Source organism: Linepithema humile, chromosome 6 (genome assembly GCF_040581485.1).
Source record: "Linepithema humile isolate Giens D197 chromosome 6, Lhum_UNIL_v1.0, whole genome shotgun sequence".
In the NCBI taxonomy this organism is placed as follows: Eukaryota; Metazoa; Arthropoda; class Insecta; order Hymenoptera; family Formicidae; genus Linepithema; species Linepithema humile.
The window spans coordinates 22,067,817-22,083,374 of record NC_090133.1 but is presented as its reverse complement, the minus strand read 5'-3'; the positions used below and the strand labels follow the sequence as shown (position 1 = coordinate 22,083,374).

General features: G+C 48.2%; 1 protein-coding gene across 9 annotated transcripts in view; it reads right to left on the bottom strand.

Annotated features, from left to right (window-relative positions):
* Positions 1-15,558, bottom strand: part of dac (dachshund) — a 182,960-nt gene that overhangs the window by 136,922 nt on the left and 30,480 nt on the right. The window lies entirely within an intron of this gene.

Here is a 15,558-nt window from a genome sequence, read left to right as displayed (position 1 = left end):
TTTTCAGCAAGAGAGTTTTGCACGCGACCGTGCAAGAAAAGCTTGAGATAAATCAAGCGATAAGGCAGACGGAAAAGGGAAGTTCTTTACTAATTACACATCTATAGATCATGCACGCCGTCATCCTTCGACGCCTTGGACGCGTACGGAGGCGATAGTCGAACGCGTCAGAACGCATCGGCGCGATCCGACCGGCATGTCCGCATATTCTCGTCAAATTCCCGCTGATTATTCCCTCCTCCACGCCCGGCGAAACAACGTCGAAGCGAGGCGGAAGAGGATGAGAGAGGGCGCGGAAACGAGGATACGGCGAGGATGAGAGAGGCAGACAGAAAGGTAGAGAGAAAGAGAGAATGGTGGCGAGAGCCCAGCGGAGCGTTTTCTCCCCGACAGAGACTTTTCATCGGCTCTGCAACACTGTGACAGCTTATTCCGTCGTTCCCCCGCCGCTCGCCCCGCCAAACTGCCAACTGCCAAATGCCACTGCGCATTGAATCCGAACAATCATTCTGTCGGCGCCGAAAAGGCTCCGCGCCCGCCGCGCTGTCAGAATGCCGGATTAACACGCCACCCCCGTAATTCTCTCGTGTCGCGGTGAAAATCGTTCGATTGAATCCATTTCCCCGGAGTTTGGTTAAGTACCGGAATCGCGCGGGAGATGATTCATTTTTCCTCTCTTATCGTCGATAAACAGTACGAGAAACAAATTAAAAAAAAAAAAAAAAAAAAAAAAAACAAGTGATGATTGTATTTTAATATTCACCGATCGTAGATTCGAAATGCGGCGCGGTGTCTTCAACGAGGGGCTGTTAACTGCTCGTGCTAAGATTCTGAGATTTATCGCGAGTACGACGCGAAGGTTGCCGGACAATGTCGAACGGTCGAGGTGCGGAAATTAATGGATCCTTCGCACCGAGACTGGAGGCGCGAGGCAATTCGAGTCGAGGTGCAGACTATCGATCCTCCACCTCCCATCGACCTTCCTTCCATCTTTGCTCTCTTGTTCTGTCTTGCTGCACTCGTCCCCTCCCGCCTCTCTCACATTGACTCTACCTTCTCGACTCGAAACGTCTCGCCCCGTTTTCCGCCGATGCACGCGCACGCACACTTGAGAGTCGCCAGAGTTGGGCCAGAAGTAATAGCAGGTGCGATTATTTCAAAAGCGCGCGCAACGCGCTCGAAATGTCATTCCCACCTTACGCACCTTACGTACCGGTGCGAGCCGAGCGAGTGCCGTTAACGACCGGCCAGGCGTGCGTGTGCACGCAACGCAACAACTTGGTGTACATAAATGCGTAAATCCGTTCACCGAATATCCGCCTATTTAAAACTCATTGTATATAATTACCATGAATAAATTAAATCATAAACATATCTCGTTAATTATGACAAGTGATAATAATTTTATCGTAATGATTTCAAATCCTAACGGGGACTTTTTTATCGGGCCAATGTCTTACGGGTAGATGCGCGATTAACTTACGTTGAGAAGGAAAAGCTCTACGTCACGTCGGCGCAACAAAACAGAAGTCGCTCGGATGCTTTTAGCGCATGCATTATTTCTGAACGCGCGCGTGTCAATTGGCCGCTTCCATTTGCCGCGGCGCCGCGGCATCTGGGGCCCCGAATACACCCGATAAAAATTATGTCCCGCTAAGGAACAAGCTCCCGTCAGCCGGCATCGTCCTACAACGCCAGACGCAGCTGCGCTTGCACTCACCACGAGTAGTGAGTGGCGTCTGTACATCTCGGACGGTCACGTACGCATGCGGTGTGCGCCGAGAGATAGAAGCGCGTCCGTAACGAGCGTCACGTAGAGGCAATATTGCGGCGTTACACTGATTGTGGTCGGCGGATCTCGATCGGAAAGAGTTGCCGCTTTCGCCGGATCGAATTAGATTTCCACAAACGATCGCAATTTATTGGCTACACCTCGGAATTCTTCAAATATTGAAACGGATTGATAAACAACAATCCGTTTCAGTATCTCTTGTTGATAATATTATTATGCGTGATGTAACACAAACTTCAGACATGTGTCGGGCTCATGAAAGGGAACACGAGGGAACAATCGTGGCGTGACTTAATAACGCGGAGTGAAGTACGTGCAAACATAATATCGCATGAAATCAACCAGTTGGAAAAAGAAGCCAATGTGAACAGTCCAGGTGCGTCCGTATTGCGCGCGAATATCCATGAAGCGGACCTTATCATCGGTTACCCGTTCGACCCGAATCAATCGACCCGACAAATGGTTCTAAAATAAACACTCGAAAGCTCTCGTTATCGAATGTTAGTCCAATGAACCGAAATGGCAAGATTAAATGCCCATTAACTATAATGAAATGTTACCGAGGCCGGAAATATGTGTGCGTTTATATACATATGTGCCGCGCGGCACATCGAAATTGGACGAATACATTCAGAAAAGAAAAGAGTGCCAAAGATATAACCGCCATGAAGGCTCTCAATGCAGCGTTGATTTGTGTGGTGCACAACGGTAGCAATAACAATCACCCGCGGTCACGTTATTTATTCTCGTGATAATCATAAATTATGAGAAGTGTGTACACGGCGCAATATAATTGTTACCACTTCGACAAGACTGAATAGCGTAACCCAGTCATAATTGATACACTTTATAAACGATACGATACGGCAATTAACTATATATATATATCGCGCGGCGACTGATTATTATTGAGCTTCCATTGTCGATTTCTTATTTCGGAAAAATAGAATATTTCATCGTCACGCGCGAAGACGTTGCCTAACAACGCGCCGATATATTGTTACGTCCGGTCGAAAACAAAATAAAATAAAATGAATATAATTAAGTTGAATGAAACTCTTAATCGGACGCGTGAAAATTACGCGACAACATTCGGCGTTTCCCAAAGGGTTTCCAGTTTGTTTCTTCGGCATTCATCGCGGGCTTATTATTTTAACGGGGCGCAGAAGTGTCGGACGCCTGTCGGTAGGTGTTAAATTAATACCAGCCGCTAAATGCGCCGTGTGAACAGGTCAGGTGCTCGGAAAGCGTGTCGTCCCGCGTTTACGAAGCGACGCGCCCGTTAAGTCGACTCCGCGTCGCCTATCGCGTTCCCTCCAATCGTCCCGGGAGCTTAATGAATTACATGATTAAGCGATTTCATCGGTGACGAAAGAACGATTTTGATTCTCGATCGAACATCCGGACATCCGCGTACCTGAATCCTCGAGCTCGCCGTCCTCCAATTCTTGTGTAAAATCGACCGACGCTCTGTTGATTTTAAGCGGTAAGAATTCGACCGGGGACAAACTTTTGCTCCCGACAAGTAAGCCGCGCGATACATTTTTAATCATTGTTACGGCGCGGAACATCGAGCGCCGTTGATTAATCGGCACGTTCGAGATTTTAATTAATCCCTAAGAAAGAGAAAGAGGCAGCGCGCCTGTCCCTCTCGGCGAAGAAATTGCTTTACTCTCGATACCACCGCACAAGCAATCGGCAAACGAACCCTCGATTCCCGAAGGAAGCCGACGTATCCCGCTTGTTTCGTGCACGCTCCATCGAGTATCCGGCATTCCTCGAGTTCCTCCCGAGACCGTCCCCTAATTCTTGAGGAGATCGACGGCAATCGCGTCTTGACATTATACCGTGATCGAATACCACTTAATTCTTTTTGCCGCATTAAAGAAAGGTAATTTTAAACAAATCAAATCTGAGAAATAAAAATTACAAGTCTTTGACTAAATCAGACATAATTGCGTAATAACGTGCAGAAACTGAGTTACCGCTGAGCGATGTCAGAGAAATCGATTCCGCGACTGAAGTCTATATATTTTACTAAATCTCGCGCTATATAGCCGAGCAGTCTCCTGCACAGGCCGCTCTTCGGCGCGATTTAATAGCGCTCGCGCGGCGCCCGGAATTTAGAAATCGCCGATTATCTTACGATAATACGCGCCGCACCGCAATAATTCATTTTTTTTACATCGGCAGCGTACGAAGAGAAATTCGTCGAAACGAATTTATCGATTTCCGAATTAATCTCTCGCTCGCTATCTCCCCTTCGGCTCTCGCCGGAGGAAACCGGGAGAGTAGGAGAGGCCGGGGTGAAGGTGGAAAAGTATTCCCCGGGAAATATTTCCGTTTTTACGTAGCACGAGCTGCGCGAGGGACGAGTATAGAGACGGAGATGGGATGGGAGTTCTGATTTCATTAGGCCCTGTGTTATGCGATTAATTAAGTCGCGAGCTTGGAGGAAAAATAAGAGCGCGGTTCGGGTTCGTTCGTTTTCTCTCTTTCTCTCTCTCTCTTTGTCTCTCTTCCTCTGACTTTTTTACATCAAATTCTTCTTTTTTTCCTTGTTGATAGAAAGAAGCAGAAAGAGAAAGAGAGAGAGAGAGAGAGAGAGAGAGAGAGAGAGAGAGAGAGAGAACGCAGAGGAGAGGGAAAAAAATGAACTCGAGACATTTCTCGCCGAGGGATGGGCGCGTTATTATCCTGGAGAAACTCTCGACACACCGAACGAATTAACGCGCAGCTACCGGACGGAACCTGATTCTGTAGACGGTTCTAAGCTATTGAGTTTCTTTCCAAATAAACATACACTTAATATTTTTTTTTTTCTTACTTTTAAGAACAAAGTTCGAGATGATGAAAAAAATCCACGGAAGGATCATTTACTCGTTCTCACGAAATTGCGAGCGACGGTCGGCCGCCACGACGTTCGATTCAGCGCCTCGAGGAGAACGTTGCAATGCCAATCTGTTCACCGTCGCTTCGCCCTCGCCCTTCCTCTCCTCCTGCCCCCTCATCACTCCTCGTTCTCTCTCTCTGGCGGCTGACTACTTTCGAGCCCCGGAAAATTTCGTCGTAACAATGTGACACCGGCGTTCGCAACGGCGCGCGATATTAACGACGCGCGGCCGTATTCGCTTTGTGAAGCGAACTATAACTGAATTTGGCCCCGTCATTTTATGCATCAGACTCGCCATGCCCGTATAACTGAATTCGATGGGTAACGCAATTACACATCTTTGCCCGCGCGCCGCGCAGATATACGCCGCGCTCCGCTCCGATACGTGTGTGCGGACCACACCCCTCTACGCGGGTACCATTAATTATTATACATATGCGTACAGCGACGTGTGTCAACGATACGTCGGTACAGTCAGCCCCGACGACGGAAGTGACGCGGCGCTTCTCCGGGAACCGTCAGATCGCGACACGCTTCGGAAGGAACCGCCGGCCATTTGTCATTGGAATTCCATTCGCGGCGGATATCCTGGAGATTTTCCAGGAATATTCGGTGAAAACCCGATTCTCGAAAAAAAAAAAGAAGGTCGATGTCTTTTTATTATTTCTCAATCTTCATGAAGCCCGGTTTGAATAATGTAACATGGAAAATCATATTGTGCCACTTTCGTCGCTGTACGATGTATCGCTACGAAGTGCACGCGCATGTAGACAACACACCTATACATAAAACGAGAAAAAAAACTCAAACAGACTATTGCACGGCGGCGCGGAAGGGGAAATGAGGCATCAGACTGCAGAGAACACCGCTCGGTGTAACGTCGAAGCGCGGAGCGTAGTGGCTCTCACTATATATAGACACGTAGATATAACGCTCGACAGCACTCAATCAGAAGTCATAATACATTTACCACGACCTAATGAAGACTTGATGAAAGGCTACCGCTGGGACGGGGCCAGTGGTTCTCAGAGAGGGAGAAAGACAGAGCGCGATGACGAGAGATGAATCGATCAAACGTAATTTCGCGCCGCGAGAGAGGCACCGAGTGTCGAGCCGGAGAATCGATTTTTTTTTTTCAGAAGAATCGTCAAATGTTTCTTAGATGAGCGATCTGCGAATCTCAAAGCGAGAGAATTGGACGGGCTCTTTTATCAAACGTGCACGCGGACTATAGAAGCGGCGGTATTAAGCGTCGAGTGGCAAATAGACTTTGGGAAAGCGCGGGTGGCATGCAAAAGCCGCGAGAGATGGCCGTTGGGACCGCTGTATGCAAAAGATCCGCGCCGCCCGTTCCCAGTTTCTTCGTGCCGTCCGGCAAACGTAATCCTCGGAAATTAAAAATTCCCGCTTTTTCAAGAGGACTGAAGCGGTCTGAGGCGGGCAAAGGGACTGGCAGAGGGCGACTTTTCCCGCGGGTACTCAACTGGACGCAGCTCCATTTACAGAAACTCCATCAAAGGGATTGTGTCATTACGCTTTAGAGTTTCGGTGCGCCTGGCAAGACGGCCGTTCTCTCTTCCTCTCTCTTTCTCACTCTTTCTCTCGGTGGCAAAGGATAAAGTGGCCTGCGAGTGTACTCTCGTATGGCAACTTTGCCGGCCGCAAAATGCGGCGGACGTTCGCCGTGTCTCCGCCGTAAATGAGTATTTGCCTTTGTGAATAAATAAAATGCATTACAAAGTTCTCACAGATCGCTCGCACGAGGAAAGACGGAGAGAAGGCGAAATGAAGACGAGATGGCTTAGCGTGAAAAGTTTGTACAGAATGCCAAATAAGATTCGCAATCGGTCAATCAATGCGTAAAAGGGAAGGCGATTAATAATTGCGTTAACATTCATTTATCGGGTTTTACTTTACGCAAGAAGCGGGAGGTTGAAAGGGCGACGGGGCGCGAAGGGAAGAGGGGGGAGGGTCGAATGCAAGGGCAGGAAGCAACATCTAAGACAATGAGATACGGGCCTTTGGAGTAATCCTCCGGCCTTCCTTGGCGTATCGACATTAATTCCCTTGCCCCCAGCTTTTAACCGGAACAGACGCACCCTATAATAGGCAAGTTGGAATCCAATCTGCAAGTTTGCAAATTCGATTCGGCCGTCTTCAGCGAGAAGAGAGCGCCGAATGAGCGGAGCTGCGCAAGATGCGCAACTCGACCGTGAAGCTTGCGACGCGCGTGCGGTAATCGATGCACGACGATCCGCGGCGACGATCTTTGGTCCCCGCGAGTTCGGCGCGAGACAACACGCGTTACTTCACTCTTGAACTATCGAATTGTCAATATCGCGTTAATTTTGGAAAGAAGCGCGAGAAAAATTGCCGGTAACCAGCTGCTCTTGTTTTTTTAAAAAAGCATCCTCGACATCAACGTAAATGTCTACCTTCTCAGATCCTTACAATGTATCTTTTCAAAAGATGAAGACTTTAAGGAATGCAAAATTAGAAAAAAAAGCATTATCTCACGGTGCAAAGAGAAAAGTAGAAAGATAGACGTCGTGGCTGCTTATATATTCGTCGGATTTGGTAAACACACTCGACGAACAGCGCGTACACGTGCATTGTACGGGTTAGTATTCTCGGCGGAGTCGTGTATTATTCAAATTAGATTCCTTGGGTTGAGCGGCGTCGTAAGGCTTGATATAAAGCCCAAATAATTCTCCGTGAGGCGGTGGTGCGATGTAAGTACAAGCAGCGCCGTCAAGGGAATCCCCGAGTCCACCAGCAGCGGGAAGGGCTCATATAACCGACGATATATATCAACATCAGCAGTGAGCCGTCAACCGGGAAAAGTTCTCGCGGAGATAGCGGCGTCGAGAGTCGCCTCTCGTCGCACCGACCGCGGCGTCATATATGCAGTCGTCTCTCGCACATTGATCTTGATTACTCGCCGAGTTAATAAAGACCTTCGAAATAAAGCGAGTCGCTCTGGGCTCTTTACGTCGGGCTTGCACAAAGCCGGCAGAGAGATAAATCAAGTAGCAGCTCACGTGTTTACCTTTTTTTCAAAAGTTAATAGGAAAAATAAGAGACTAATTTATCATCCGAGCGACTCCCGTTTTCGCGGCACGTTCAGGCGCCTTTTTTTCCTCCACGAAACTAGGCGATTGAAGAGTTGAATGCCGACGTCGTGATGACGTCGTTCGGCTCGCGGCGTAAAAGCCGCGAACTTTATTGGAACTTTCTAAATTTCTCAGACGGTACTCCCGCAGCAAAGTGCGCGGCGAGAGCGGAGAAACGGCGAACCCACCCCTCGCGCTCGCATAAACGCAATAATTCCGAGTGGCGGTTCGCGAAGGGTCGACTAGGAAGGAGTTGCCGGGATGGTTGGCATGCGCGTAAATGTAGTTATAAATAAATCTAGAGGCTCTTAATGTTTGCCGTGCCCGCGGAAGCGGCGGTGGAGCGTGGCGGAGGAGAAATTCGGGGCAAAGAAGAGGCCAAGGCGGAAGGAGTGGGCGCAAGAGGGACGGGCCCGAAAGGGTGGAAATTGCGAGGGTCGTGTGCGAGAATCCTTCGGCTCGCTTTTCCGCCGCGCTCCGGATGTCGCTACGAATCCCGACGAGTCGCCGTGGCACGTCTTCCAGTTTGTAGCGTAAAAAATTAGGCGGCTGTCGTCGGAAATAAACACATCGCGAAGATCGATGTTCCACGCTTCCTCGCGGCGCGAATTAATGACTATCGCGGATGCGGACTAGGCGGGCAAGCTAAAATTAGCGGTCTTCACCTTCTACGTGCATACAATTAAAAGTACGCCCGTGTGCACGCAGCATACTCTGCTCGTGCCCTCGTCCGTCCGATTGTCGGCCGAGTCTTTTAATTTCTTTTCCTGCGTGGCAGCCGGCGATCACGTCCGGATAAGCGCGCAGTGCATTACGGCGTATTCGCACGGTAGGCAAAGAACTCGTTACTTCGCACGCTCTTGGAAACGGTATTACGATCATTCCGTGAAGAACATAGCATCGCGAGAATAAGCGAATCTCCTCGGACAGCTCGCAACAAATGGCTTAAGAGTTTATACTTCCGTTCCGTGAAACAATATTGTTCTCGACGCTTTTTTAAATACTTATAAGATAATCGCGGCGAGGCTTTCTTGACGATAGTTGAGTTCGCAAAAATTCGGGGAAAGATTATCGTTTCCGGAAAAGAAGAAGAGAGGAGGAAATGAAGCTGGGATAAAAATGACTTCTCAATTTGCCGCTAATTTCGAGGCTATTTGTCGCGATTTCGCCACCGTGGATTCCATCCTAGCTTCTCCCCTACCGCTATCGTGCCGATACTCCAGGCATAACAAAGGCCGCCGTAGTGAAATGAGTCGCGAAATTGTTCCGGTGGAATTTATCAATTTTCTTTGAGGGATTCTAATTGTACTAATTTGTTGGCCCCGGGAGGGCACGCCACCGGCTTCGCGGATCCGCCGAGGGGGAAAGGATACGGCGGAATCCGATCGTTTAATCTCCAAGATCGCTCTCTTTCCCGCCCCCTTCGTAACGCGAGAGACGTTCGCTTACGTACGATATCCCCAAGACGAACGAAACGCATCTCTCCTCACCTTCGGCCTTCGGCGGAATGCTGATTCAGTCTAGCGTGAGTGAAATGGGTTGCCGGTTTCATCTTTGGAATCATCGATCTCCGGATCTTCTCCTTCAAGAATTACGATCTCTCCTCGAATTTCCACTCGAAGGAAACTTCAACCCGCGTTAAATGCAGCCGAACGTAAGAACGCGCCGTCGATGGGTCGACAAAAATAAATGGTACAATTAATTTTACAGAGAGACCTTCCTCGCGCTTTAATTCATATCAATCACCGAAAATAAAAGTATGCGGAATATCATCGTTTGGGATCGACTTTTCGATCCGGGTTCATCGCGTTGTGCCGCATTCATAACTTGAGAATTAAAATACGTGCGTGAGACTGCGCGAATTAGAGATGTACGAAGACATCCGCAAGCCTATATGTAATCTCGCACTGCTTTTAATTGATGCACTCTGCGTTTCTGTGCCAGTGGCGAGGCCGTGCCTACTCCGCCCACATAGAGGATATTCATGTGGTAATGCTACGAATTTATCGCGTCTTATTATCTATACGAACTCACCGGAGCTCATGCTCACTTCGTCTTCGCTCTCTCTCTCTCTCTCTTTCCCTCTCACGGATCATCGATCTCTTTCTTGGGTTCGTACGGGGTCCTCGCTCTTTTCCGCTTAAAGGTGCCGTCTTCCCAATGATACAATACGTATACTATAATATTAACTTTGCCTTAGCAAGTTTACATCGTTTTACATCGGTGTTGCGTGCGCGTTTATAATATACATTTTATTAATCCGCTCACTCGTTCCGCGCGATGTAATAGATTTGACGAATGTATCATTATTGCCACTTGTACAACACGATCTTCCCTGAACTCGGGTTTTTCTTCCCGGCTAATAAGGCTAGTTGAAAACGAGAAAGAGGGGGAAAAACTCGCGGGAGTGCGACTTGGAGCGAGGTTGACGCGAAGTAAGATAAGTAGAACTGGGCTGTAATTAGCGTTACTTCTGTGAGGTTAATTACGAAGGAGATTCCGCCGACGGGCGAGAAGAAAAAAACGGAGGAAGAGAGAGATGACGCGGCCGTCGGGGGAGGGGGTGGTCGGAGATGATCTTTGGGAAAGAAAGAACCGCGGCCACCGAGAGGAAAAGAATCGAGAGCTCGGGGCTGATATCAAAGCGAAGCAAACAATACAGCGAGATGCTGATGCGATTGTATTACGGCTAGTGGATCGGCGATCCATTGTCTCGTCACGTTCTGCCCACTCGATTCTTTTATCTCGATCCCCAGAATACTCGTATCGTGTCATATCGAGTGAGCATCCATCGAAAGTAGCACGCTCTCTCGCCCGCGCACGGAGGGGTTCTCGTCGTAATACGAAATCCACCGCGATGCGATACACACAGCTAACGCGTTCCCGCATGCACACGCATGTACGAGGGCGCGAAAGAAAAATGCGCTTAACGATATTCGATTACCGATCGATCGTCGACTTCCCGATTGCCTACGGACAGACGCAGCATGAGATATTAGGCAGATTACCGCCTGGACGCGTCACTTCTCGAATTGATCGAGATTTGAGAGAGACGAAGAGACTCCATCCGTCTTATTATAATAATAGAAAACGGATACGGGAGAATTGGTGGACACGTCGAATCGCAAATTCGTGCGCGGCGATGCGCCGTTCTGTACGTTGGCGCGCACCGTAATTATATGATAAATCCAAATGAGCGGCGGAGACGCGTGGCTGCGTGGCTAAAATAAATGAAACCGGCGTGAAAACGAAATTGGATACACGATCCGGCGGGAACCGGAGTCCGCCGGCGGAATTTATTTGTTTTTCATTCAAATGGCCTCATCTCGCATTTATGTATTCCGTGATATTGCACTTTTTAAACTCGCCTGCTTTCATCGCGCGCCCCGTTGGATATTAAGACCTCCGGCAGCAGTGTATTAGTCGTATAAATTTACTTCGAATGACGTTGTATTCTCGTTCTCCGCAGCACGGTACACACAACGCCCCTCGAACTCTCGTCTCTCTTTCTCTCTTTCTCTCTCTTTCTCTATCTTTCAGGCCACTTTGTGGCGTTTCTCGAGCACGCTGTATAACGACGATTTGTATTAATTACAGTCGCTTCGCGAAATACTCGAGACCGACGATTAATGACGCCAGTGCGCCGCGCGAGCGTGTACAAATAAGCCGCCCGATTATTTACATAATTGGCCTTCTCTCGCGCGTCAGCGGATCACCATTCGTCAATCCCGCCGTGGAAAAAACCGTGGAGAAAATCGGTCGAAAAACGCGCGCCAAGTAAACGATATGACGGGTCCAGAGACGGATCGATTTTACGATGACAGCGGACAACTGTCGGGACAAAACGACACGTGAGAAACACCGGAGAAGGTTCCGTGCGGGGGAAAAAAATGTGTAAGTTGTAACAAAACCAAAGAGGAAACGCGAACGAGTGGCGGTGCGAAAGGTCGGCGGACGGGTGTTGCGGAATAATTGGTCCGAAGTATTTTTAATCGAGGCCGAAAAAATGTACACGGCGGCACAGCGCGGTGTAGAACAGAAGCAGCGACTACGATAAAAAAAAAAAAAAAGCGAGAAACGCGCGGACGGATCGAGGGTGAAGGTGCAAGAGGATGGGCGCGGGCGAACGTGCGGGAAGGAGAGAATGAGAAAAGAGGAAAAGAGAGAGAAAGAGCGAGAGAGCGCGAAAAATTTCCCTGCCGTTTAACTGTAGGCGTTGCTCGCGTTTTTAATCGACTCCCCGGCGTACACTCTGAAATTCCTTCGGTTAATTACGTGGATTTCCAATGCATCCAGACCCCGTGGAATTTTTACGATTGCCTGACCGCCGCCCCTCTCGCTACCCTACGCCTACCCCCGGGAGTGGGATTTGTACGACTGAAATATTCCAGGGATTTAATTTTATAAATGACCATCCTGTCCCTGCCGTGGGCTCTGACGATCCTTGCTCGATCGATCACTTTGCCGTTGCTATTCTGCCTTCTACATTTCGTGCGGGAGACAAAGGGACAGTCCGCGTCAGCGCGATAACGCGCGACACTCGACGAGAGGACGAAAATTTTCTTTCTTCCGCTCGTTTCAGTTTTGAGTCTTGTCGAATTTGTTATAAAAAAATTAATTATAATTATTCGTACATGTAAAATAAGAAAATATATTTAATCTTATTATTGGAATTAAATTCCAACGACAGAAGCCGATCGACGATAAATCGACGCCGGGAGCGTAAGAAAAACCGACTGAAGAAATCTCAATGTCATAAATAATTCAACTCCTGTCCAGGACGAAATATCGTTTCCCTCGTATTTCCCTCTCTCCCCCCTCCCACGCTATGTTTTACGCTGCGGTCAAAGGGGAACCTAATCTTTTCGCGGAAGGGTTTTCGCAAAAGCACCTGAGAACCGGGCAAAAGTCTTCTCCAACACCCCCTAAATACTTAATTCCATTCTCGGCTAATTGGACAGTTTTATTAAGGGATGCATATTTCAGATGGCGTTTTTATTATGTCTATTGGGAGCGAAGCGCCTTCTCACCGTCGACGATGCAAGGGAAAAAAAAACGAAGAGAAAGACGGAGAATCGCGGCGGAAGACTATGTATAAAGGGGTTGCCGTTGGAAGCTACAGGAATTAGATTTTAACCCCTTGAAAAGTATTAGCACGCTCGAGAAGAGAGACCCCCTCCCTCCCGAGAAAGAAAGAGAAAATATAGGGGGCAAGGGAGAGAAGAGGTAAGGCGGAAGGGTCGATGCGAATGTAACCCTTTGCTCCCGGCCACAGCCGCCCGCGGTATTGTCTCGCGGATTAAAGTAAAAGTGTAATTTCTCGAGGACGAGGAGACCGCGCTTTTATATCTTATCTCTCTTTCCTAACCATCTCTTCCCTTCTTCCTGACATTATACACCACCGAGGAAAAAAACGCAGCCGTTCGACCTCCTGCTTTCAGGCGGTTTCCGTTCTTCGAAGCGTCGTCATCGTACAAAATATTTCTACGGCTGCATAATTTTCATTTATAATAAAAGTAGATTTAATAAGCGTACGAAATTTGTGTTGAAACAGAGCAATATTCTAGATTTCGTAAGATGAGTTTCCTCGAAGAAACTTCGGTCGGCTTGTTTCCCAGCAAGTAAGAGAATCTTTCAGAGATCTAAATACAGCGCGGTAAACCGCACGATTGAGAGAGAGAGAGAGAGGAAGACGAGCCGGTTAGGCGCGGGAATGGCTCGTATAAATTTTAATAAGACTCATTCGCCGACCCTTTGAGCCCAACGAAATGAACGAATTAAAAGTTTCTCTCGCTTTAGTGGTCTCGCGGTTGACATTTCGGCGCGCGGCATGATCTCGCGGAATTGCTCAACTTTCGTCGTTTCCGAGAAAAAGTCAGCGCGACGGTCCGCAGAAACTCGCCAAGAGCATTCTGAATTACTCATGTACGGAGCGTCGCGACGCAGGATTATCGAAGGGAAGACCGAGCGTTGTATGAATGCAATTTGAAGTTGTACCGCAGCTTGCGAGCGCTTTGCCAGCCAGAAATATAATTCAGCCACGATAGATAAAAAATAAGATACATACGTAAAGATGTAGTTGGAATTAAAATAAGATTGGAATTCAAATATCTATAATTATAATGTGAAATTAGATTTTCCACACTCGTATACGAGCACAGTGTAAAATAAACCGGCGAAGCGACCCCGGCACGCGTAACGCACCCTCGTTAACCCCTTTCGGTGGAGTGCATCGTCTTTTGCCCTCGCTCGCGAATCCGAGGAACCGAGTAAGATTTCAATTAAAACAACCCCCCGGCAAGACGGGGATTAGCTGTACGAATCCGTTCCGTAACTTCCCCCGGCGGAGGCTCGGTTATGACACGGCATAAATATCAATGTAAATTATCCCGGCAAGAGGCGTCGCGCGAAGGAGGTCGCCAAGACGCCGCGCGGACTAGCGGAGGCCTTTATGAACGCAATCATCGTGCGATTTTGCATTTATGAGGTTTAAATTGGCACCACCTACCGTCGGCCCGTACTGCCTGCCACGATCAACCCGTTCTCGGTTTTCCATTTCGCGTCAGAACGCGCGCGTTGGGACGAATTATACATATAAAGCACCGAAGATGACAAGATAAGTCCATCGAAATTACGAGAAATTTTAATTACAAATTCTAGCTACAACAAGCTATTACATTAAACAATAACTAATTGTGGAGAAGAAAAATGCAGACGGAAGAGATGCGTGCTCGAATAAATTTATCGCTATTTGAACATTTCTTCGCGCTTATTCGAAACAATCTTCGAGGTGGAATACGAGATAGATCTCGCTGAGACCGCAGTAATGAAGACCGCAGGAAACATGCGACTGGAATGTTCAAGCGCGTGTAGGTAGGTACGTTTATATTTTACTCGCATTACACAGCGATACGTTGCAGGCGGCACGTCAAATAATAATTCTCCGAACACACAAGAGGCAGGGGTGCGACTCGCGCCCATTCTAGACCGGCGGAAAATCATACTACGAAATCATAATTAACGGAATTATGTCGGAGGTAACCCGATACGTTTTCGAGTAGAGGAAAGGGGAGTCGCGAGTGGAGTAGCATTTGAGAGGCGAGAGGGCGAGGAGAGACGGGAGATTTTCGAGGGGGCTACATCTAAGAAGGAAGGGTTGCGCGTCGAGAGAGACGCGTCCTCGGTTACAGAAGAGCGTACACACGTACGCACGCACGCACGCATCCGCGACGTAATGAACGTGAAATTAAACGACGCGCTTCCGAGCTCGCGCGAGCCGGAAGATTGCGTTTGCTTTATTCAGGAGGTTTTAATTACAATACCTCTCTCTCTCTCTCTCTCTTTCTCTCTTGCTGTCTCGGCTTCGACAGCGACCGAATATCGCTCTCCACGCGGTGTTTCAAAACACTTGAAGAAGTTAAACCGATTGCAGACTAAAGTCGTCGCCGAAGAAACACGCACGCTTAATGTGTGTATCGTTAATGTTCCTTGCAACGAAAACAAAACGACGCGGATAAACGTAAAACGGATCGCCGTGTTACAAGAGAGAAATTATAGAAATTATGCGTAATTTGACTACTTTATTGCCGACGGCAGCGTGTATGAAAGAACGATTACACGAGACCAAGGAATTGAATGGACGGAGATTGTAAAACTACATCGTCATTTCTATGATTTGATCTCTCCGATGCGCATGTTCGGTTTCTCGCTAGATTATGCTGTTGCAAACTTTCGTCTGTCCCACAATAAGCGTCCTGTCG